General features: G+C 40.0%; 1 long non-coding RNA gene across 1 annotated transcript in view; it reads right to left on the bottom strand.

The window, feature by feature from the left end:
- Nucleotides 1-3,598: 3,598 nt before the first annotated feature.
- Nucleotides 3,599-26,106, bottom strand: part of LOC141580040 (uncharacterized) — a 148,809-nt gene continuing 126,301 nt past the window's right edge. The window contains exons 4-6 of the long non-coding RNA XR_012512029.1: nt 24,796-24,911; nt 23,946-24,187; nt 3,599-13,039 (exon numbers count right to left, since the gene is read on the bottom strand). This is a non-coding gene — a long non-coding RNA (uncharacterized LOC141580040). The remainder of the gene's footprint in view (nt 13,040-23,945; nt 24,188-24,795; nt 24,912-26,106) is intronic.

The following is a 26,106-nucleotide window of genomic DNA, read 5'->3' as shown; positions in this document are numbered from 1 at the left end:
CCGGTTACATAATTTTCTGGGGTTTAAATACCCTCTAGAGGTTTCCACTGGTTACTTGGTGTATGTAAATAAAGAGGACGAAGTAAGTTGCAAAGTCATTTACTCAGTGTGTGTCCTGTGTAAATAGAGGGGATATTTCCTGTGTTTTTCATTTGATTTCCTTCTAGGAAGTCTTTAGGTTCCCTGCCTCCAGGTCCTATTCTCTTGCCTCAGGGGAAGCAGGGAACATCAGCAAGGTAAAAGAGAAAAAGTGGAGGCTTTAGGAAGAGGACAGGGAGCCTCAGTCCCTGCCCTGGAGTGAGATGGGCCTTAAAGATACAGGGAACTGGTTTACTGGGGCTGATATTAACTCAGGTTTGTTACTGAGGTGAAGTTCTTGTTTGTTTGTTGTTGGGGTTTCGTTTGTTTGGTTGAGATGGAGTCTTGCTCTGTCACCCAGGGTGGAGTTCAGTGGCTGATCTCAGCTCACTGCCAACTCCAACTCCTGGGTTCAAGCAATTCATCTGCCTCAGCCTCCCGAATAGCTGGGATTACAGGCATGCATCATCACACCCGGCTACTTTTTGTATTTTTAGTAGAGACAGTGTTTCACCATGTTGGCCAGGTTGGTCTTGAACTCCTGACTTCAGGTGATCTGCCCGCCTCGACCTCCGAAAGTGCTGGAATTACAGATATAAGCCACTGCACCTGTGAGATGAAGTTTAGATGGCAAGCCTCATTGAGAGAACTATCAACATCAACCCTCTTGATAGATACTGGACAACACAAAGAAGAGAAAAACATACAAATAAAGCAAGTTTTTCTTGCTTGCAGCACACCCATTCAACAAATTCCTGTGGATAAGAATATCTGCTATTTTCTGAGTGCCTTCCAGCACCAGGCACTTCAAATTCATCCTCAACTTTATCTTTACAACCTACCGACAAAGACAACTGTCTCTATTCTCCCATTTTTCAGATTGAAGAAACTGAGGTTTGGTGATATTAATTTGCCCAAGTCCAAGAAGTTAGTAAGAAAGTGGCCTTTTTTATTTATTTATTTATTTATTTATTTCGAGATAGTCTTGCTCTGTTGCCCAGGCTGGAGTGCAATGACACAATCTTAGTTCACTGCAACCTCTGTCTCCTGGGTTCAAGCAATTCTCTCTGCCCTAGCTTCCTGAGTGGCTGGGATTACAGGTGCCTGCCACCAAGACCAGCTAATTTTTGTATTTTTAGTAGACACAAGGTTTCAGCATACTGGTCAGGTTGGTCTAGAACTCCTGACCTCAGGTGATCCACCCACTTCGGCCTCCCAACGTTCTGGGATTATAGGCAGGAACCACAGTGCCTGGCCCGAGAGTGGCCTTTCTTTAAAATTCAGATATTTTATTTATCATAGATGTTTTACATTAAATTTTTAAAAATTGCAATATAATATAAATAGTATCTTGATTGAGTTTTTTTGTGTTCCCCTCCCCTCTTAAAATTTGCACTTAGGCAAATGCTCCATGAACCTTATACTGTCTAAGATCATTGAAATGAAAAAGAATCAACCCACAGAAGCAGGGTTATTTACAAAGAGCAACCATTACTACCCAGGCTGTGATACTTTGTGCCTGCCATGCTATTAAGCACACCATTCCCAGCTCCTGCATCTGGAACCACCTCCCTTTGCTTTCAAGTCCAGGAAGCCTAAGAGAAAGCAAGTGAATGAGGGAGGCATTCCAACAGGGGGAACTGAGAGCACTCTCAATCTGTAAGAAATGCCTAAGGCATTCATGAATTCTGCATTACTAGAAACCAAAGGCTGTAGCTTCGGTTATAGCTGTTGGACAATAGACAAGAGAACTAACTTAGCCTTGGGACGAAACTGTAAATGCGAGCTACTGTCTGTTCTATCTGAATGCAGACTGTCTCTGATTCTCTTTAGTGACTAGAACAGAAAAAAATCTATTTGCCAGCTAAATGTAAATGTAAGGAGTAATTACTGTGATTGATCATAGCATCTTAACTGGATAAAGAGGGACAAGAAGTTGATTGTCCGGGAAGATGGTGACAGAGAGTAAAATGAGATAAGATTAGTGGATCAGAGATGTTAGTGGTGTCAAAGAATTGATAAGGTATGAGTGTTACAGGGTGTAAGATGGAAAAATAAGAGGTATTGGTCAGAATATGATGCTTAAATCTGAGACCCAATGGTAGTAGATTTGTTTGTAATGACAATAAAGAGAGGAAAAGGTCTTAACAATTGAGGGGATAAATTAACTGAGATAATAAAGTCACCAAGAATTATATGGACATGGAAAGTCCTCAAGAATGATTACAAAAGTGGTAGTGAAAAGTGGTAAAATCTCTGATGAATGAGCGTGACCTTGAGGTCACTGAAAATAATAGTAGGGTGTATAGTTTTGATGCTGAGTACTTCAAAGTACCTGGGATATTGACAGAAAAAATCGACTAGGAACTCCAATATCAAAAGAGAATATCTACCTTACTTTTAGGATCATTGGTTTGAGGATAGATAAAGAAAAACAAGCCAATCCTTAAGAGAACAGCAGGCAAAGCAATGTCCACAAGGGAATGCATGTTATCAGTTACAGCAAGAACAGGAAATGAACACTCAGAGAAGAGACAGAAAGTAAAGTATAAGGGATACTGACAATGAGGATTGCTGGCAGTGGCCTGTTGATATAAAGTTTAACAACCAGTTCTCTGGGAGGGGTGGAGTCCAGATTAGCAGTCCTCGCCAGTTTCCAGGGGATTAATAGTCCCATGGTGGCCTATTTTAAGCTGTCTGACCTTCAGTGCCAAGATCAGGGCTAGGACAATCTCTGTGATCATGATGACTAAGATTTTAATGCCATATTCTAAAAAATCAAAATTGATGCAAAAAATCCATGACAAGCAAATTATCAAAACATTGACTAAAGATGGGCTGCGGCTTTCGTGTGTCTTTGGACCCCACGTGATTGTGGAATAGTAACAGTTGTTTCCAATCAGTTCGGGCCTCCTCAGTCTTAGTGGCTTCTGAGTCACCCAATAGGAGGTTTTATGAGTTGGCAGTGGCATGAGAAGAGATTGAATTGGGCAGATTTATATTTCTAACTATGTATAATGTACTTATGCAGGGCTTTATACATGATCATGGACTTTTGTTTGTTTCTGATTTGTTTTTAAGAGATGGATTCTTGTTATATTGCCCAGGCTGGCCTAGAACTTCTGGGCTTAAGTAAGCCACACTCCCTCCTTACCATTCCCAGTAGCTGGAACTACAGGTATGTGCCACTGTGCCTGACTAATCATGCTTTTTTTCTCTCTTTTCTTTTTTTTTTTTTTAAACAGGTTCTTGTTCTGTTGCCCAGGCTGGAGTGCAGTGGCACCATGTCGGCTCACTGGAACCTCCGCCTCCCAGGTTTAAGCAATTCTCACGCCTCAGCCTCCTGAGTAGCTGGGATTACAGACGTGTGCCACCTTGCCCGGCTAATTTTCATATTTTTAGTAGAAATTGGGTTTCATCGCTGTTGGCCAGGCTGATCTTGAACCCCTGACCTCAGGTAACCCACCCACCTTGGCCTCCCAAAATGCTGGGATTACAGGTATGAGCCACAGCGCCCAGCCTGTTTTTATTCTTTATCATAGTACTTTTATTAGTTTTTTCCACTTAGTTTACCACATGAGACGATATTGTGGTAACTGTATAAAGGGGTGCATGTTTTTTCCTGTTGACTCAGGTTCTGATATGATTTCATACGGCACTGCTGGTTTCTCTGAACATGGAGTCAGGAGAGATGAGCCCAGTTGCCTCTCCATAGCCTGTGCAAGGGGCTCAAGCTGGCTGCTGAGTGGTGATCGTCACAGGAATACAAATAACTCTGCACACAGTTGCAGGCACTGGGCTATAGGTGTGTCCTCAGGGAAACTTTTATTCTAGTGGCAGAGACAGATAAATGCTAAGCAAAGGAATAAGTTTATTAACCAAACAAATACAATAATTTCATAGAGTGATTATAACATCGAAAGAGTTAAAACAGGATGATGGGGTGGAGAATGCCTGGGGACCAGGGAGGGAGTGAGGAGGCCTTGTATTTCATTAAAAAATTTCAAGTACTGGGCGGAAATCTTGAAAGAAGTCTTGTTTACTGTTGTGAGAGTCATCAGTTTCATCAGAATCAGGGCTTTGAATCACCATTTTTTGAGAGGTTTTTTTGTCAAGAAATGAGAGCAGACTTTTAAGAAACTCACTGACTGTGCAGAGGCCTTCCAGAGGCACAAAACTGAACGTCAAGCACTTTTCTCTTTTGTTGAGAGAAAAGGAAAGACCATTGTTAAAACCATATGCCTCACGCCTGTAATCCCAGCACTTTGGGAGGCCGAGGTGGGTGGATCACCTGAGGTCAGGAGTTCAAAACCAGCCTGGCCAACATGGTGAAACCCAGTACCTACTAAATACACAAAAATTAGCCAGGCATGGTAGCAGGTGCTCGTAGTCTCAGCTACTCAGGAGACTGAAGCAGGAGAATTGCTTGAACCCGGATGCAGAGGTTGCAGTGAGCCAACATTGTGCCATTGCACTCCAGCCTGGGTGACAGAGTGAGATTCCATCTCAAAAAAAAAAAAAAAAAAAATTTGCCAAACTTGAACATTTATTAAAGTATCACAAATTACTGTAAATATTTTTTCTATTATTTTTGTGAAAGAAATACCTTTTCAATGCAATAAAAATCCATTATGTGAATAATTAGGAGTGTATGTTTTCATGTCCATTCTCCCAGAGAAGAGTTCAAAGTTTTCTTTCAGATCCTAAAGTGGGTTTCTGACCCCAGAAAGGTTAAAATTATTAAAGAGCAGCCTCTATAAAATGTAAATGCTAAAAATACACACTATAAGACCATGGACTGCAACATGCGTTTCTCTGTCTCTCCACATACACAGACAAACACACACACACACACACACACTCACACACACACACACACACACACTCACATACATACCCATAACTTGTCATATGCATGTGGCAAAGTGCTTACATAAGCTTCCATTTAAAAGCTGAATTGTAAGATGTTAGTAAATCTGTAACACTGCTTGTGGGAAAATGTTTCATAAAACTCTATATTTAGTTTTGATGACCAGTGCAGAAAAATTCCTAGTAAGTTTTAGATGAAGTAAATTACAGTTGAGAAACGGTCTACTGTAATGCCAACCAAGCAAAGGGAACTGAATTTTCTAAGAGAACATTTCTTGGTAAACCGAGAAATCAGTAAAGGGTTGCTTCAGTCCTTCTTTGCCACTTCTTCCTTTCTACTGCCTGGAATGTGGATATAATGGCTGGAGCTCAAGCAGCCAGCTGGGATCATGAGACAGCATGGATAAAGCAGCAGAATAGAAAGAGATATCAACCTAAAGAAAGTATCTTAGGCAAAAATTAATGTAGAGAATTTATTTGGGCAAAGGTTGAGGATAACTGCCAAGTTGCCTTGGGGAATGTTCCATTTAGTCTTTGTTACGAGCAGGATATTAAGGGCAAAGGGGGACAAGGAGCACGCTGATAAAATGTGGTTTGACTGGAATTCCCAATGGTTTACAGTGAAAGCACTGGCTGGTGTTTGGCTTATACATTGTCGAACTATAGGGTATGAGCTGTGGTGTCCAGCATATGGTATTTTATGGCTATTTGGCATCAGTTAGTCCAGAGCCCACATAGCAAGTGGCTTCAAGAGGTAATTATTTAGCTCAAGGGGGAGTGAGACATTACTACTGTTGCATTTCATTGCTTCCCTGGGCCTGATCATTAAAGGGGGCTCCCATTCCTCAGCAAGAACATTTATTTTCTTTCATAGAGCCTAGATTCTGTAAAAGGATACCACTGCCATGTCGGACTTGCCTTCCTCCAACCTCCTTTTTTGAGACAGAAAGAAAAAAACCCTCACTGTATTGATGTTATTCTTTGGGGTCTGTATTACAGCTGAAACTGACCCTAACCTTTGAAGGATTACCATAAACTCTGCACACATTATCTCACGTATGCACCATTATAACCCATAGGTAAGTATTATTTTACCAGTTTTGTAGTTAAGGAAACAAGACCTACAGGATTTGAGTAGATGGCAGAGTCAGGCAGCCTGGCTTCAGAACTGGTTCTGTTCATCCATACCAGGCATTATTCCAAGCACTTAGGAAGCACAGGCATACCTCAGAGATATTGTGGGCTTGGTTCCAGACCACAGCCATAAAAACATTTCATGGTAAAGCAAGTCACATGATTTTTTTTTGTTTGTCTCCCAGAGCAAATAAAAGTTACGTTTACGTTACATTATAATACATTAAGTGTACAACTGTTGGAATTCACTCAGGGTGGCGGGTAAAATATTAGGGAAAATATTTAGGGAAAGTTATAGATTAGTCTCAAACCTTTTGGAAGGCCAGAAGGTTTTATTGAGGCAGGTTGAAGGCAGCTGCCTCATCAACATTAGCATAGGAAAGGGATAGAGATGATCAAAGGCCTTACCCCGAATCCCTTTGTCTCCGCTCTGTTTACTCATGCAAGTTTTGTGCTGGGGGAGCCTCTCTGGGGAAAATCAAAGGGGAATTACCTGTTAATCATATTTACTCTGGGCCCCAGAGTAAATACAAGCCGTCTAGTCACAAGTGTATTACCTTAGAACCTCTATTGTAAAATCTTGATGGCACAAAAGTGTGGATGAACAGGGAGTCTTGGTCGGTTGGTTGCATTTCGCCCTCCGAAGGCAGCCGACGGCCATCCCTAGCCCACTCGAATCACTGTAATGTTGTGAGAGTGCATGCATTCATCCCTTGTTGAGTCAGGGTCTGCAGATGGTGAGCGACATTTCATACAATAGCATTATGTAAAAAAAAAAAGTATGTACCTTAATTAAAAAATACTTTATTGCTAAAAAATACTAAACCATCGTCTGAGCCTTCAGCAAGTCATCATCTTTTTGCTCTTGCCTTCATGTTGATGGCTGCTGCCTGATCAGGGTAGTGGTTGCTGAATGTCAGGGTGGCTGTGGCAATCACTTACAATAAGTACAAAGTGAAGTTTACTGCATCTATTGCCTCTTCTATCACAGAAGACTACTCTGTAGCATGCAATGCTGTTTGACAGCATTTTACCCACAGTAAAAATTTTTCAAAACTGAAGTTGATTCTCTCAAACTCTGCCAGTGCTTTATCAACTAAGTTTATATAACACTCTACCTAAAGCCATTGTCTTTTCAATGATATTGACGGCATCTTCACCAGGAGTAGATTACATCTCAAAAAAGCACTTTCTTTGCTCATCCACAAGAAGCAACTCTACATCCATTCAAGTTTTGTCATGAGACTGAAGCAATTCAGTCACATCTGCAGGATTCATGTCTAATTCTAGTTCTCTTGCTGTTTCTGCCACATCTGTAGTGACTTTCACCACTGAAGTCTTGACCCTCTTAGAGTCATCCACGAGGGCTGGAATCATCTTCTTCCAAACTCCTGTTAATGCTGATATTTTGATTTCCTCCCATGAAGTACAAATGTTCCTAATGGCATCTATAATGGTGATTCCTTTCCAGAAGGTTTTCAACTTATTTTGAAAATAGCTGTCTATGGCAGCTATAGTGTTACAAAATGTATTTCTTAAATAATAAGGCTTGAAAATTGAATTACTCCTCAATCCATGAGCTACAGAATGAATGTTGTGTTAGCAGACCAGAAAAAAAATGACTCTCTTTGTATATCTTCACCAGAGCCCTTGGGTGACCAGGCGCATTGTCAATGAGTGGTACTATTTTGAAAGGGATCTTTTTTTTATTCTGGGCAGTAGTTTTCAACAGTGGGTTTAAAATATTCATGCCGTAAACAGATTTGTTGTCATCCAGGCCTTGTTGTTTCATTTATTGCACAGGCTGAGCAGATTTTGCATAATTCTTTAGGGCCCTAGGATTTTCAGAATGACCAATGAGCATTGGCTTCAACTGAAAGTCACCAGCTAGCTGCATTTGCCCCTAGCAAGAGAATCAGCCTGTCTTTTGAAGCTTTGAAGCCAGGCATTGACTTCTCCTGTCTAGCTATGAAAAGTTGTAGAACGTATCTTCTTCCTAAAGTTGTTTCATCTACATTGAAAATCTATTGTTTAGTGTGGCCACCTCCAGGAACGATCTTAGCTAGATCTTCTGGATCACTTGCTGCAGCTTCTCCATCCGCACTCGCTGCTTCACCTTGCACCTTATTGTTCCAGAAATGCCTTCTTTTCTTAAACCTTACGAGCCAATCACTGTTAGCTTTAAGTTCTTCTCTTGCAATGTTCTCACCTCTCTCAGCCTTCACAGAATTGAAGAGAGTTAGGGTCTTGTTCTGGATTAGGCTTTGGTTTAAGAGAATGTTGCGGTTGGTTTGATCTTCCATCCAGACCACTAAAACAGTCTCCATATCAGCAATAAGGCTGTTTTGCTTTCTTATCATTTATGTGTTTACTGGAGCAGCACTTTAAATTTTCTTCAAGAACTTTTTCAAATAGCTTTGCATTCACAACTTGGCCATTTGGCCCAGGAGACCTTGCTTTCAGCCTGTCCCAGCTTTTGACATTCTTTCCTTGCTAGGCTTAGTCATGTTTCAGTCGACTTCGCTTTTGATTTTAAGTGAGAGATGTGCGGCTCTTCCTTTCATTTGAACACTTAGAAGTCACTGTAGGGTAATTAATTGGCCTAATTTTAATATTCTTATGTCTCAGGGAGTAGGGGGGCCCGCGAAGGGGGAGACAGATGGAGGAACGGCTGGTCAGTGGAGCAGAACGCACAGCATGTATTGATTAAGTTCGCCCTTTTATATGGACACCTGGTTCATGGAATCTCAAAACAATTATAATAATAACATAAAAGATCACTGATCAGAGATAATGACAACAGATATAATAAAGATGAAAAACTTTGAAATATTGTGAGAATCACCAAAATGTGACACAGATACTCAAGTGAGCACATGCTGTTAGAATAATGGCTTCAGTAGACTTACTTGACAAACCTTCAGTTTGTAAAAAATGCATTCTGCAAACTGCAATAATAAAGTGTCATGAAATGAAGTGTGCCTGTACAAATGGATGAAAGATAGATACAGAACTGGTTACATTCACTCCTGTCATATTTCTCTATTTTACAAGTACCAGAGCTTGTTTGATGAAAGAACACTCATTTCATGTTTGTCAAAATGTAATGTATGTTCATAAGCATGGAAATCTCTAGAAAACCAAACACAAAATTAATAGTCAACATGTATCTATCACCCTCTATTGGAGGTTGAGCAAGCCTGCTCTTCCTTTCTTGTGTTGATACTTAATTGAGTAACAGATACCAGACACATGAAGATAAAATTGTCCGCTTGGTTTCTGACAAGGATGAGCTGCAGAAGGTGATTTGATCTTTGTCCACAGACTCCATCAAACGCCCCCCTGGAATGAATGTGCCCACCAGTGTCAGGAGAAGCTGGGCCACTATGACTCCCTCTCAGAGGTAGGTCATCTGGTTGGAAAGTATGTGCAACCTGAAGATAGCATTCTTTCTCAGAGAGAGAGAGAACCAGCAGACCCAACAGAGGCTGTGCCGAGTGTGCACAGTTCCTTTTTCTGAATTCATCAGATAAAACACCACCACCCTCAGGGAAGAGTGACGAGCTGGATGAAAAAGAATAGATGTTATCTTCTAACAATTTTCCCAAGAGCAGAATGTTCTACTTTATGTGGGTAAAGCAGAATCTAGAGAAATGCAGCAGAGAGGTCCCACTAAAATGGCTTGTATGAAAGGTGACATGCTAAGCATTTCACATGGCAAGGTGACAGGTAGTTGGGTAGTCTGAGCCTAGAGACTCCATACAAAACCTCCAGGCTGCGTGGACACTTCCAGACCCTGAGGAAGAGCAGTCGCAAAGGGCCAGCTTAGATGAAGGAACTGATCTCATCACCGGAGTTGTCACATACATATCACCGCTGAAGCAGAAGTAATGCACCCTTCTCTCCACCTTTAAAGGGTCTGGGCAAAGATGTTCTAAAATGGAGGGAGTGTGTCGAGAAATTCTCTCCTCTGTGCAGTCTGTTTCCATCCAGGTTTCTCTAATTCTCTCAGTATCCTGCAAGGTGGGCATGGTTGCTATCTTACAGATGAGACATTTAAGGCCCAGAAGGGTTCAGTAGCTTGCCCAAGACCATGTAGAGCTACTAAGGGAATGGAGCCAGGATTGAAGAACTTTAGAAAGCTCCTTCACTTTTCACCTTATCTCATCGCCAACTAGAGAATTCTCTCCCAAGAGCTTGAAACTGGTTGGAGAGCATGACAACACTAGGATAAGTTGATCTATACCTTAAGATTTTTCAGTAGGACGGGTTATGTGATCTATACATAGAGAAGGCCCATGGTGAGAGAGCTACACATACATGATGAATTTAAGTATTTCTTTCTTTGATTATTGCATCTAAGTACCTAGAACGAAAATATGTTTCTTCTTTCATGAAATCTTCAGAAAGAAGATTGTTAGCTATGTAATAGTTCTGAGTGTCAGGTAGTAATGAGATTACAAATCTGTCAGCCATAAATCTCCAGAGCTTTTTTGTAATACTAGCTTGAGGGCCTGGTGATTCACAGTTACAGGTCCTTGATGGGCCGAGAAAGCCTCAAGAAGAGAAAGTGTACAGACTGAGCTGAAAGAGGTGACAGTGATGGATAACAGTGGAAGATGAATGTGGACAGGATTTGATAGAACTTGGGTGTGGGCATTTCTTTCATTTCTTATTTATTTAAAAATTCACGTAACTAATGGTTAATTGATTTAATAATGAGTTGTAATTTTATAGGAAGATGGAGCCCATTCATTGCTTGGATTTTTGCCAGACACTGTTCTTATATTATCCTTCTTAATCCTCGTAAGAACCTACAAAAGTAGGCTACAACAGCTCTGTCTCTCTGTCTATGTCTTTCTCTCTCTGATCTTTAGCACACAAAAATGTTTAGGCTTAAAAAAAGATTAGGTAACCTAAGTATACAGGTCTAAAACCCACATTCCTTCCAACATATAATACATTCCAAAAACGTAGCTTCTTAGAACACCATGGAGTTACAATGAGCAGTTCACATATATTGTCTTCTTAAGCCTTCACAGGACTACTTGGAGTTAGTCTTTATTTTGCTCACTTTGTAGATAATAAAGCTGAATCGCAAAATAGTTCCTTCTTACAGCCAGTAAGTATCAGAGTGGCAATTCAAATTCAGGTCTTCTGACACCCAGTCTCAAGCTCTGTCCCCACTGTTCCACTGAAATCAGTGACACATTCCTTTTCACCCACAGGAAGCCTTTCTGTGTGAGTCATGACTTCACATACAGAACAAAGCTGGCTGCCTAAGGACAGATGGGGGATTCTTGGGCTTAGACTTTGAAAATCGAAATCTGCAAAGTGAGGCCAACATCATTATCTTTAAACGACAACAACAACAACAACAACAACAAAACCCTTTGGGACAAGTGGCTGTGGATAGCAGCACCAGAGTGCATCGTTAAACGAAACTACGACCTTGGGCATCATCCCAAATCAATTACACTGATGTTAGGGAAGATGACCAGGATCTTTCTCCACATATACCTTGTTGCTCTTATGAGAGACATAACTAGATAATCATTATACCTGTAAAGTCTAGACATTGGCACTGATTTTGTACCTTCTTTTTCTCTCCCGATTTATTTTCTTCACACATCCATCTCCTACATCAAGCTGCTTCTTTATTGCATTTGGCAGCACCTGTCCTGCTAAAATTAAGTTTCAGGCCAGGTGTGGTGGCTCATGCCTGTAATCCCAGCACATTTGGAGGCTGAGGCAGGAGGATCACTTGAGCATAGGAGTTCAAGACCAGCAACAGAGCAAGCTGCCTCTGGCGGCAGGTGGGAAAGACTGAGCCTGCAGGTTGGGGCGCAGTGAGCCATAATTGAGCCACTGCACCCCAGCCTGAGACTCCGTCTCAAAAAAATAAATAAAGTTTCACTGATAACAAAAGGCAGCATGATATGAAAATTGACAAGGATTCTTTGCTTGGCCAAACTTCGGTCAGGCTTCTGAATCTTTTATTAGGCCCATCTGTGCACTTCCTTGTAAAATCCAGTTCTGGCAAAGAGCTCTACTAAGTCCATTGTGCAAGAAACCCCCATTCTCGATATCTGATCAACTCGATATCCGATCAGATTCCTCTACCAGCCCCAGGTGATGTCTGATCACCCTGGCCAGGAAAAGAGTCAGGGGTTGCTAAATGAGCGTGGGGGAATAAGAGACATGGGAAAAATCATTTTTTCACAATAAGAAGCATCGGCCAGTTTTGGAAGGCTCCGCATTGTCTGACATGCACCCCTCAGTCCTAGCTATCTGAAAGAAAAGATAAAAGAGCCTTCAAGGATCTCAAAGCACATAAAATAGAATCTGCTCTCCTTCCTTGGATCAATTTCTCACACCCAGGATCAATTTTAGGTAGGGAGGCAGGTATACTTCATTAGGTAAAAAATGGAACAATGTTTTTAAATATTTAAAAGTATCTATTTTAAAATAAGATTCTACTTATCTCCTGTCTGGAAATCAGAAGCCAGAGGAACACAATTTTGATAGGGAGTAGTTCTTATGGAACTTAAACCTTTAACATGTTCTTGTTTTTCTTCCACTTCTTTAATACATCACTTCATCCTTGTAAATGCAGTTTCAAAAAGCTGCCACAGGGGTTAAAAGTATAGCAATAAATACCATAGAAGTGTGCAAAGTGGCAGGCTTCAGAAAGCTAAATGAAACCAAACCAAGTCAAGTCAATGTAGTTTACCTAACATGTATTGCACCATGTACCAGTCTTCCGGGCCTCAATGAACTTACACCCTGGCTTAGAGCAAACATGTGCAGAGTTAACCTCATGTATTAGTCAACCCTTGTATTTCTCACAGTGCTGAAGTCTAGAAGTTCAAGATCAACATGTCAGCATGGTCCAGTTCCAGCGAGGGTTCTCTTCCTGGCTTGCAGATGGCCACCTTCTCACTGTATCTTCCCATAACTGAAAGAGACAAAAAGAACAAGCTCTCCAGTATCGCTTCCTATAAGGCCACTAATCTCATAATGATAGATCCACTCTCATAACCTCATCTAAACCTGATTACCTCCCCATTAAAAGCATTACTTGGGAGGCCATTAGGCTGAGACAGCTCTAGTGCCTTGAGTTTCTTCATCAGCAAACTGAAGCCTAACTCAGTGTAAATAGTAAAACAAAACTTAACTAATCAGAGATTGCCAGCTAACCTCCAAGTAGCAACTTTATCAACCAGAAACTGGCAACTATCCCCTAACTAGGGATTTTCCACTTTAACCAATCAAATATTTTCTTTGTCTTGCTTCTATAAACACCTTACAAAAGTTTCCCCTTGTGCTCTCTTGGTAGAGCCCTAAACCACTTGGGATCTGGTGCTGCCCAATTCATGAATTGCTGCTTGTTCAAATAAACTCTACAAATGTTTAATGTATCTAAGTTTACCTTTTAATTCCCCCAAGGCCCCACCTCCAAATACTAACACATTGGAGATTATGGTTTCAATGGGGACACTTGGGAGCGGGGGTGGAAGGGGACAGTTTTCACAGAGGGATCCTATTTGTCCAGCTCTTGAGTAACACTGTGTGAAGAGTTTGGGGAGAGCATCTAAGAAGGTACCGGGGAAAGGGAGCAGAAAATACGGCCAGAAAGGTAGATTGGTACAGATTGTTTAGGTCTTGAGTGCCGAGCAAAGGAGCCTTAACTTCATCTTGTGGATGTGGAATATTGTGGGAATTACATCAGAAAAGTCAGAATGTGTGCATTGAAGAGTAGTATCAATGATGCTGCCCTGAAGAAACTGACGGAATTTTCACTAAGTAAATAGATGGTTCTGTTGACTCAGCACTGACTGGTGTGAGTGACCATACCATTGGTTATTGTTTCACTAAGTAAATAGGTGGTTCTGTTGACTCAGCACTGACTGGTGTGAGTGGCCATACCATTGGTTATTGTTTCACTAAGTAAATCGATGGTTCTGTTGACTCAGCACTGACTGGTGTGAGTGGCCATACCATTGGTTATTGTTTCACTAAGTAAATAGGTGGTTCTGTTGACTCAGCACTGACTGGTGTGAGTGGCCATACCATTGGTTATTGCAGGTGTCATTCTCTTTGTTTGAATGTTGGGGTTATTTCTTTGTTCAATTCTCCCAATGTTTTCTAAGTAGCTAGCAATAATTTCTAAAATTCTTGCCTCACTTAGCTATGCTAAGGGAATCCAAAAGATAGGATATTTTTGTTCCAACTTGAGCTGGAATTGTAAACTGTACTCAAGAAAACTGCACACGGTGATGACAGAGGCACTAAAAGTTGGCCTTCATGAGATCAATATTTTTAGCTCCTTACGTGAGTGAGAACATTCAATAGAAATGTAAAGTCTTGAGTAGAAAACATTTGTGGGAAAAATTTTCAAGTAATTGAAATGAAATGCAGGCTTATTTAGAAATCAGATATTGATAGTAGGAAAAATCAGATGACGAGGTGTGAAAACAACACAGAGATATATAGAAACTGACAAAGTAGGAAATTGTAGGCAACAAATGAGGAAAAGCAAAATGAGTTTAGGAATCAAATTATGTTGGGAAATGATTAGATAGCTTTCACTTATACTAAACCAGTATTGTAATTGTTATCTAACTACAGGCTGTGGACTAGGCCATAAACTGGGTTTGTTTTGAGAATAATCTAAATAATCCAAATATATCACTACTAGAAAGTAGAGAAAAGGATTTGTTTAGTTATCTGGTCTTTGCAAAGGCCTAAACACTAAACAACAAAACAGATCTAAACTAAATTTGAACTTACACAGTTGTGAAACAATGTCAACCACATAAGTTCAAATTTAGTTAAAATAATTTAGTTTATGTTTCAGTGCTCTTCTTCAATTGTAATTACCTTTGCATATATTCCAACATGTCAGTAACATAATTACGATAAAGCTTATGTAGAACCAAGAAAAAAGTAAAATTTACTTGGAGATTGAAAATTTCTCCTTTGCTTCTAGATTTTATGAATCAAAAAATTACTTTTTGGACAACCTCAAATTTAAACTTCCTCATAGATATATCAATTTTGACAGGACCCATTATAATTTTTTCAGGATAGTTTCTTTGCATGGAAGTAATAGCCAATAATATGATGCTGTCAAGGGTATCAGACTTCTAGCTGGGTGTGGTGCTCACACCTTTAATCTCTAGCACTTTGGGAGTGCTGGAAGCCAGGAGTTTGAGACCAGCCTCAGCAATAGAGCAAGACTCTATCTATATTAAAAATTTTTTTAAAAAGAGTATCACACTTCTAATTGAAGATTAATGAATCTTGATTCTGGCCAAAAAAAAAAAAAAAAAAAAAAAGAGAGAGAGAGAGAAAGTAGAATGATACTTTCAGATTCGGATGAATTCACATGTTTATGCTTTGTTCCCAAGTAGTCTTATTAGTCCTGCCCTGAAAGGGGAGAGTGGAGTGTGGCTTATACATGCAAGGTTATCAGTTTGATAAATTGTTAAGTAGCTAGCAATAATTTCTAAAATTCTTGCCTAGCTTAACTATGCTAAGGGAATCCAAAAGAAAGGATATTTTTGTTCCAACTTGAGCTGGAATTGTAAACTGTACTCAAGAATTGTAAACTGTATCAAATTGGGTTGATGCTGTCAGACTACAAAGGGTTGAAGTGTATCTGGGTTCTGGAAATGCTCTCAGAGGAATTCAGGAGACCAAAGCCATTTTTGTAATGATACTAAGAGCATTTTTCTTTTTTATTCTCATTCTCTCAAGAATGTTTAGTGGAGTTTCCAGAGCCCACATGGTGTGTGGTATTGCAACAGGGTGAATAAAGAAGAGATGAAAATCCAGCTGTCTTCTATTAAGCTGTACATTAATGGGTTTTATAAAAATGCAAAGTAATGCCATTCTTTTCACAATTTTTGTTTTGAAAAATATAGTTATATTTTTATAAAATGTTATTTGCATAACATATAATGTTCATTATTTTAAAAAATTATTAATATACAAATGTTTAAATTTCTGAGTTTTAGTTTCTAGTATGGTAAGTATTAATATATAACCCACATTAAACAAAAGCTCTTTGGGGTCTTCAATAATTTTTAAGAGCAAGCAGCAGTCATGAGACCCAGAAGTTTGACCACTGCCTTAAAGTTCTACTGCTACTCCTCATTCAATGAGGAATCATCCACAGAGCCCCTGATAGTTGGTCACTCAACCTAGGAACAAATAATTACATTCCGTTTTTTTCTACTTTCAGATCTACAGTAATAATTTCCATTGTACTGTTTGATGCCAGCCTTTGTGTTTTTACATGTAAATAGATGAATATGACTATTATTTAAAAAGTTTTTTGAGGCAGGGTCTCATTCTGTCAACCAGGCTGGAGTGCAGTGGCAGGATTTCAGCTCACTACAATCTCCACCTTCCAGGTTCAAGTGAGTCTCCAGCCTCAGCCTCCTGAGTAGCTGGGATTACAGGCATGTACCACCATGCCCAGCTAGTTTTTGTATTTTTTAGTAGAGATGGGTTTTTGCAATGTTGACCAGGCTGGTCTCCAACTCCTGACCTCAGGTGACCCACCTGCCTTGGCCTCCCAAAGTGTTAGAATTACAAGTGTGAGCCACCATGCCCTGCCCAATTCAATTACTTTTATGATCTGAAATCTGTGTCTCTATTAAAATAAAGTAGCTGTAGATTGCATCTGCTGTTGATCAAACACCTTTCCTAGAATATTTTCAAAATGGCTACCCCTCCAGACCTCTTCAATTCTGCTCTGAACAGTTCTCTCTTTAAATTAAAATGGAGAACTTTACATTTAACCTGGATAACTCATTTTGTTAGTTTAGTTAACTTTGATAGTATTATCTTCCAAAAGAGATCATTTAAATTCTGTTCCTGTGACCTATGACATCCTTCGTTTTATATCATCAGGAAATTGCATAAGAATTACCTTCTGTTCTTTTATTTTAAAAAGAATGTTAAACAAGATGGGCTAAGAAGAGAGTCCTGTGACATTTCACTAAAGACATTCTTGAATGGTGACATATAACCTTGAATTAAAGCTGTTCGAAGTTTTTTTCCTCTTGTAACATTTAGTACAAGTGGCCTTTTACTCCTATGAATCCCTTTTCTCTACTTCCACCCAACTGTTGTCATGTGTTTTTCAGCACTCTTTTTTTTTTTTTTTTTGAGACGGAGTTTCACTGCTGTTACCAGGCTGGAGTGCAATGGCGCGATCTTGGCTTACTGCAACCTCCGCCTCCTGGGTTCAAGCAATTCTCCTGCCTCAACCTCCTGAGTAGCTGGGATTACAGGCACGCGCCATCATGCCCAGCTAATTTTTTGTATTTTTAGTAGAGACGGGGTTTCAACATGTTGACCAGGATGGTCTCAATCTCTTGACATCGTGATCCACCCGCCTCGGCCTCCCAAAGTGCTGGGATTACAGGCTTGAGCCACCGCGCCCGGCCGTTTTTCAGCACTCTTAAGACCCCTCCTGGCCCTCAAATCTCCAGACTACCTGATAAGACCTAAGTAAATGAGTTTTTGTCATCACAGACTAATATTGTTACAGTTGATGTGGTTTCTATCCAACCATGGTCTATGTACAAAGCCCTTTGATGACAGGGTCACATGTAGTCATAAAAAGGAAAATCTTGCGTTTTAGAGTACAGAAAGCTTTAGGCAAGAATGGTCCTGTTGACCTAACATAGAAGACACCACAAGAACAGGACCCCAGATAACTAAGGGTCAGATGAGAAAGCTATGATGCTAATAGAATACTTACCTTCTATGAGTCAATGCAAGTCAAAACCTTTATACTTGTTGGCAAGACGTCCATTTCACTGAATGTGATATCTTGGGATGATGAGATAAGAGTGGTGAAAGTATAGTATGGTAGAGGAATTTAGGAAAAAGGTTCATATGTGGTTCCTCAAATCAGTTAGGAGGGGCGTTAAAAACCTTCAAATAAAGTATGCTGGCTGATGATAATCATCACAAAGTTATAGCAGATATGGTCGAGGGGGAGGTAGCTGCTTTTGAGGATTATATACAGTCCACAGATGTGGTTGCTTGCAACAAATTTAAAACCCATTCTTGAGAATTGCACTTAATATGCAAGATTTTAAAAATGAAAGCAAATGCATGAAAACAAAACACAAGGACTTCTCCTTTTGGCCAATGTAAAGTAGTGGCGATCAGCTGGAAACCACCAAAAAAAGGAACAAAAGATATTAATAAACAGTTTTTAAGACACTGGACATCAAGCAAAGAGGACAGTCATAACTGAGAGACTGGAACAAAAGGAGCCCTGCTCTCACCCCAGGGCACTGTTATAAGTGAATTTCCAGGTTGCAGTGTGGGAGGGGCATCCTACTTGGAGCCCAGCAGACTCCCTGATTTGAGGAGATAGTGCCGAAAGTCTGGGGAGACTAAGAAAATTAGGATTCTTAGGAAAGAGTAGCAGAGATGAGAGCTGTGAAGAGAGAGAACTCTTCAAAGGGTCCCCTTAAGTATTCAGCAGGGCACCGATTACTGCATATATATAAGGAAATTGCATGAGATTGAAAACGGAACCATTCAAAAATATTAGAGGAAATACCAACAGCCCAAACTAGAAAAACCCCATAGTCTGGTGAGACATGGTGGCTCACACCTGTAATTCCAACACTCTTGGAGGCTAAGGTGAAGGGATCCCTTGAGCCCAGGAGGTTGAGGCTGCTATGATCACACCATTGCATCCAGTCTTGGTGACAGAGTGAGACCCTGTTTAAAAAAAAAAAATCTCATAGTCCACAGGGCAGTGAGTATCCAAAGGGTCTTACCTAAGCAGTGGGGAATAATAAGAACTAGAATAAAGACACCTCCAGTCCTGCTTAACAAATCTTAAAAGCAATACCCAAAAGGATAAAACTTTCCAATTAACTAAATTGTATCCCAGAAAAAAACATTTTAGGAAGATTTAAAGAAATACAAAAACATCTAATACCTAATAAGATAAAATACACAGATTGTCATCCAATCAATAATTACCAGGTATGCAAAGAGAAGTAACGAAATACAACCAATAATGTTGTGGGGGGATTTAATCAGTTGAAACCAATCCAGAACTGGCACTGATGTAAGAATTAGCAGACGAGAACATGAAAATAACGTTAAAGCTAGGTGTATTATGTTTTTAAAAAATCAGGTTGGGATACGCAATATAAAAGACCCAAATCCAACATACAGCAATGAAAACTGCAATGTTTGAGATGAAAACTATACTGGATGGGAATAACAGCAGATTGCAAACTGAAGAAGAAAAGATTAGTGAACTTGAAGACATAATGGTAGATGCTACTCAAAATAAAACACAGAGAAAAAGTTATTTATTTTTTATTATTTATTTTTTTGAGATGGAGTTTCAATTTTTGTTGCCCAGACTGGAGTGCAATGGCGTGATCTTGGCTCACTGCAACCTCCACCTCCCATGTTCAAGTGATTCTCCTGCCTCAGCCTCCCAAGTATCTGGGATTACAGGTGCCCACCACCACACACAGCCAATTTTTGGTATTTTTAGTAGAGATGGGGTTTCACTATGCTGGCCAGGCAGGTCTCAAACGCCTGACCTCAGGAGATCCACCCGCCTCAGCCTCCCAAAGTGCTGGAATTACAGGCATGAGCAGCCATACCTAGCCCAAGTTTTTTTTATTTAATTAAGAGAGTATTAGTAAACTCTCTGAAAATGGGATGAGAGCAAAAAAAAAATTTTTGAAAAAATAGTGACTGAATATTTTTCAAATTTGATGAAAACTACAGACCCACAAATTCAAGGACCTTAATGAACCTCAACAAGAAACATTAAGAAAATAGCATCAAGGCACATCATAATAGAATTTCTTAAAACTAGTAATAAAAAATTTTTTAAGGCATCCAGAAAAAAAAAATAGATTATATACACAGAAAGCAAAGATAAGGAGGACAGTAAATTTCTCTTTGGAAACAATGTAAGCAAGAAGATGATGGAAAACATATTTAAAACACTGAAAAGCTATCAGCCTAGTTTTGTATTTCAAGAAAACAGCTTTTAAAAATGAAGGCAAAATAATGGTTTCTTTCAGATGTATGAATAATGAAAGAACTAATCACCAGGAGAGTCCCAAAATCATGTCCATAAAACAGATCTCAATAAATTTAGAAGGATTAGAGTCATGCAAAATATGGTTTATGCTCCAAATGGAATTTAATTAGAAAGCAATACCAGAAATACTTCCAGAGAACTCCAAACATTGAGAAGCTAGACAATACACTTCTAAATAAATAATGGGCGAAAGAAGAAATCAAAGGTAAATTACAAGCCATTTACAACTGAATGAAAATGAAATAATATACTAAAATTTGCAGAATTCTGTTAAAGCAATACTTGGGGGAAATTTGAGCACTAAATTCCTATATCAAAAAGAATAAAGATTTCAAACAATAAGAAAAAGAACAAATGAAAGAAAAAGTAAAAAGAAGGAAATACTAAAGGTTAGAGCATAAATAAAGAAAATAAACATAAAAAAAAACAGAATATTAATGAATCCCACCAGGTGCGGTGGCTCAAGCCTGTAATCCCATCACTTTGGGAGGTCGAGGCGGGTGGATCACAAGGTCAAGAGATTGAGACCATCCTGGTCAACATGGTGAAACCCCGTCTCTATTAAAAATACAAAAAAATTAGCTGGGCATGGTGGCGCATGCCTGTAATCCCAGCTACTCAGGAGGGTGAGGCAGGAGAATTGCCTGAACCCAGGAGGCGGAGGTTGCGGTGAGCCGAGATCGTGCCATTGCACTCCAGCCTGGGTAACAAGAGCAAAACTCCGTCTCAAAAACAAACAACAAAAAAAGAATATTAATGAATCCCAATTTTTTAAGGAGATTAATAAAATTGAGCAGCTAAAAAAGAGAAAAAAATGCAAATTGCCAATATCAGAAATGAGAGATGTGATGCCGCCACACATTTTATAGATATTAAAAGATAATAAAGGAGTATTGTTAGCAATATTTTATTAATATACATGATAATTTAGGTGAAATGAATAAATTCATTGAAAAACAGGAATTCTCAAATCCCATCCAAGAAGAAAAAGACTACCTCAATATTCAGTATTTATTAAAGAAATTGAATCCTCTCTCTGCCTCCCTTAAAGCCCCCAGGTCCATATGACTTTATTGGTGAATTCCACCAAACATTTAAGGAGGAAATAACATCCATTTTACAAAAATTTATCCTAAGTAGAATAAGAGGAACTACTTTCTAAGGCACTTTTTTGAAGCAAGGCAGATATTACTGGCAGAGAAAACTATAGACCAATTTCGTGTTCTTCATAGGGACATGGATAAATCTGGAAACCATCATTCTCAGCAAACTGACACAAGAACAGAAAACCAAACACTGCATGGTCTCACTCATAGGTGGGTGTTGAACAATTAGAACACGTGGACACAGGGAGGGGAGCATCACACACTGTGGTCAGTTGTCGGGGGCTAGAGGAGGGACAGCGGGGGTGGGGAGGATGGGGAGGGATAACAAGGGGAGAAATATCAGATATAGGTGATGGGGGGATGGAGGCAGCAAACCACCTTGCCATGTATGTACCTATGCAACAATCCTGCATGATCTGCCCATGTACCCCAGAACCTAAAGTACAATAAAATAAATAAATAAATAAAATGTTGAAAAAAAGAAAAAAAAATACAGATACGAAAATTCCAAACAAAATTGTAGCAGATCAAATTCAACAATGTATTAAAAGGATACAATTCCATGAACCCATATTCCAGGATTGCAAAGTTGTTTTCATATTTCAAACTCAATTAAGGTAACTTACCATATTAACAAACTAAAAAAGAAATAAACATACAATTGTATCAATCGATGCAGAAAAAGCATTTGATAAAATCCAACATCCATTCCTGATTAAAAACCCTCAGCAAGCTTGCAAGACTGCGAAAGATCTGGGGATCAAACCGACAAAAAACTGTGCAAAATGTAAACACTGAAAATTACAAAATACTGCTGAGAGAAATTAAAGTTCCAAACAAATATTGGTAAGAGACTCAATATTGGTAAGACGTCAGTTTTCCCCAGACTGCTGTCTAAATTCAATGCAATACCAATAAAAATCCCACCAGTTCTTAGTGGATTCTGGATATTAGACATTTGTCAGATGGATAGATTGCAAAAATTTTCTCCTATTTCATAGATTGTCTGTTCACTCTGATGATAGTTTCTTTTGCTGTACAGAGCTCTTTAGTTTAATTAGGTCCCGTTTGCCTAATTTTGCTTTTGTTGCAATTGCTTTTGAGGTTTTTGTCATGAAATCTTCCCCATGCCTATGTCTGGAATGGTATTGCCTAGATTATCTTCCAGGGTTTTTATAGTTTTGGGTTTTACATTTAAATCCTTAATCCATCTTGAGTTAATTTTTGTACAAGATGTAAGGAATGAATCCAGTTTCAATTTTCTGTACACTGCTAGCCAGTTTTCCCAGCACAATTTATTAAGTAGGATCCTTTCCCCATTGCTTGTTTCTGTCAGGTCTGGCAAAGATCAGATGTTTTAGAAAAAAAACAACCCCATCAAAAAGTGGGCAAGAGACATGAACAGACACCTCTCACAAGAAGACATTTATGTGGCCAAAAAACATGAAAAATAGCTCAACATCACTGATCGTTAGAGAAATGGAAATCAAAACCATGATGAAATACCATCTCATGCCTGTCAGAATGGTGATTATTAAAAATTCAAGAAACAACAGATGCTGGTGAGGCTGTGAAGAAATAGAAATGCTTTTACACTCACAATATTATATAAATATATACCAAAACATATGTTTATAAAAGAGATATATATTTATAAAGATATAAATATATATTTAATTTTACTTCGTATAGAACCCCCATAATCCCAGCTACTTGGGAAACTAAGGCAGGAGAATTGCTTGAACCCGGAAGGCAGAGGTTGCAGTGAGCCAAGATGGCACCATTGCACTCCAGTCTGGGGAATAGATGAGACTCTGTTTCAAAAAATAATAATAATAATAAATAAATAAATAAAGAATAGTGACTAAAACTTCTGTGTCCCGAAGTCTTCCTGTTTCCCAGGTACAACTTGCTCTTTAAGGCCAAATAAAAACTTCCTCAAACTCAGATCTCATCTATGCCAAGTAACTTGGCTTCTTTCCCATCTCTAGGATCCTTAGGGTTCTCACAGTTCTGCTGGGTCCCTCTGGCACTGGGCCCCCGGCTCTGCTGATTTGGGATGCCTGAACTGCTTTAACCTTCTGCATGTTCTCTTGTCCACACAACGTTACTGGAGATCCACTGCGTGGGCCCTTGGCAGCTGCGGGCCTATTTCCCTTCCAGTATCCCTTCTTCCAAAATTGTCATCACCTTGGTTGACTAGGTCACTGGACTAAGGTCCTCTTTCTACCATTGTCAACACACACAAAAAAACGGATCACAAGCTATCTGAACTTGCATTCTTAGTTTCTTAAAACTATTTTTCTAGCCAGGCACTATGGCTCACACCTGTAATCCCAGCACTTTGGGAGGCCAAGGGGGCGAATAACTTGAGGTCAGGAGTTTGAGACCAGCCTGGCTAATATGGTGAAACCTTGTCTCTACTAAAAACACAAAAATTAGCTGGGTGTGGTGGCGTGCTCCTATAATCCCAACTACTGTGGAGGCTGAGGCAGGAGAATTGATTGAATCCAGGAGGCAGAGGTTGCAGTGAGCTGAGATCGTGCCACTGCACTCCAACCTGGGTGGTAGAGCCAGAGTCAGTCTCAAAAAAACAAAAACCCTATTTTTCTTTAACTCATACAGGCATAAATGTTCTATACCTTGGAAATAGTTTCACTGGTCTAGGGTGGAAGACAATGTGAGAGGCCCCGCAGAGCACCTTCCCTGGCCGAGCTCTTTGGCTTACGCTGGCAATCCCAGCACTTTGGGAGGCTGAGGCAGGTGGATACCAGCTACTCTGGAGGCTGAGGCTGAGGCAGGAGAATCACTTGAACCTGGGAGGCCAAGATTGCAGTGAGCCCAGATCACACCACTGCACTCCAGCCTGGGTGACAGAGTGAGACTGGAAAAAAAAAAAAAAATCATGCGTCAGGTACATATGCAAGCACATGACTTGTTGCTACCTTAAGAAAATTATCTGCCCACCCATGTACTGCACAAGAAATGAGCAGCCATCTTTCCTTTTTAAAATATACATGGGTCAGAAATCTTTGCTACAGGACTATTGCTTCCAAAATGTCCCATCATGGCTTTCTCCAGGAAATGGATCAAACCCATGCAAAGAGGTTTCCAAGGCCCCTAGAATTTACCTGGGCTGCTGGATGTGCATGTCACACCTTCTCAGGATCCTCACTAAGTTTATTATCTGTAATAATAATATCTAAAAATATCTATAATAATTCTTAAGACCCTACCTTAGTTGCATGGATACAATTTTCATGATATAAATATGAAGATAGAGCAATTTCTACACCAAGCTGTGCTCATATGATTTATGTGGTATTGACATAAAGATGGGGGCCAGGTGCGGTGGCTCCTGTAATCCCAGCACATTGGGAGGTCGAGGTGGGTGGATCACTTGAGGTCAGGAGTTTGTGACCAGTCTGCCAACATGGTGGAACCCTGTCTCTATTAAAAATACAAAAATTAGCTGGGTGTGGTGGCGCCCACCTGTATTTCCAGCTACTTTGGAGGCTGAGGCATGAGAATTGCTTGAAGCCAGGAGGTGGAGGTTGCAGTGAGCTGAGATTGTGGCATTGCTCCAGCCTAAGCAACATAGCAAGACTCTGTTTCAAGAAAAAAAAAAAAAGATGAATGCTATAATTATGGAAATATGCTGCAATGATGATTTTCTTACTCCCCTGAGGGATAGGGAATGAGCGCCTTTTTTATTCCGCAATAAACACGATTGTTTTAAACCCTGTACTGTTGCTTTTCTGCTAATTTTTAGATAATAACAAAGTGTATGTTCAGCTCTCCCAAAGTGGGCCTACCCTGACTGCACAGCAGCCTCCCGGGGAGCTGCAGTGACCACTCTGGTGGGCTGCAGAGGGAAGCTGAAGAGAATTAAAACACACTCTGAATGAAGAGATCCCCTATACAGGCTTTGTGTGAGCAATATGGCTGTTTATTCACCTGGGTGTGGGCGGGCTGAGGCTGAAAAGAGAGTAAGCAGAGGATGGTGAGATAGGAGTTGGTTTTATAGGTTTGGGGTAGGCAGTGGAAAGTTACAGAAGTTACAGTTCAGGGCAGCTTTTGCAAGCTGGGAGGGAGTCATGGGGTCTGGAGTCATGAGGTTGACCAAGATTGGTTTCAAGGTCTAGTTGCCTTATCAGTTGAGGTGGGAATAAGGAACAGTAGAAGAATGTCTCAAAGTTACTTAGGCACTGCAGGGGTTGATCATATTCTCCTTTTTGTGGTTTTCCAGTTACTTCAGACTTTGTAGCTCCAGGAACTCATCTGGAGTGTACGTGCAGGTGACAGAGGTCACCATGGCATAGTCCATGGTGCAGTCAGTCAGCCTAAAAGATCTTACAGAGAGGATGGAGGGATAATGCTATGGTCTGACAGTTTTGACCCCCAAAATTCATAGGTTAGAACCTAATCCCCAGTGTGATAGTATTAAGAGGTGGAGCCTTTCGAGAAGTGATTAAGCTATGAGGGATCCACCTCCATGAATTAGTGCCCTTTCAAAAGAGGTTCAAGTAAGCTCCCTTGCCCCTTTCTGCCATCTGAAGAGACAGGAGGAAGGCACCATCTTTGAAATGGAAAGCAAGCCCTCCTTAGATGCTGAATCTGCTGGTGTGTTGATCTTGGACTTTCCAGCCTCCAGAATTGTAAGAATTCATTTCTGTTCTTTACAAATTAACCAGTCTGAAGTATTTTGTTAAAGCAGCCCTCATAGACTAAAACAGATTCGTTTTCTTTATCGCTTCTGGCTTTGTCTCAAGCTTCTAATCTTTTTTCTATACCTAAACAATT

This window comes from Saimiri boliviensis, chromosome 10, assembly GCF_048565385.1.
Source record: "Saimiri boliviensis isolate mSaiBol1 chromosome 10, mSaiBol1.pri, whole genome shotgun sequence".
Classification (NCBI taxonomy): Eukaryota; Metazoa; Chordata; class Mammalia; order Primates; family Cebidae; genus Saimiri; species Saimiri boliviensis.
This window is presented reverse-complemented; position numbering and strand designations above follow the sequence as displayed.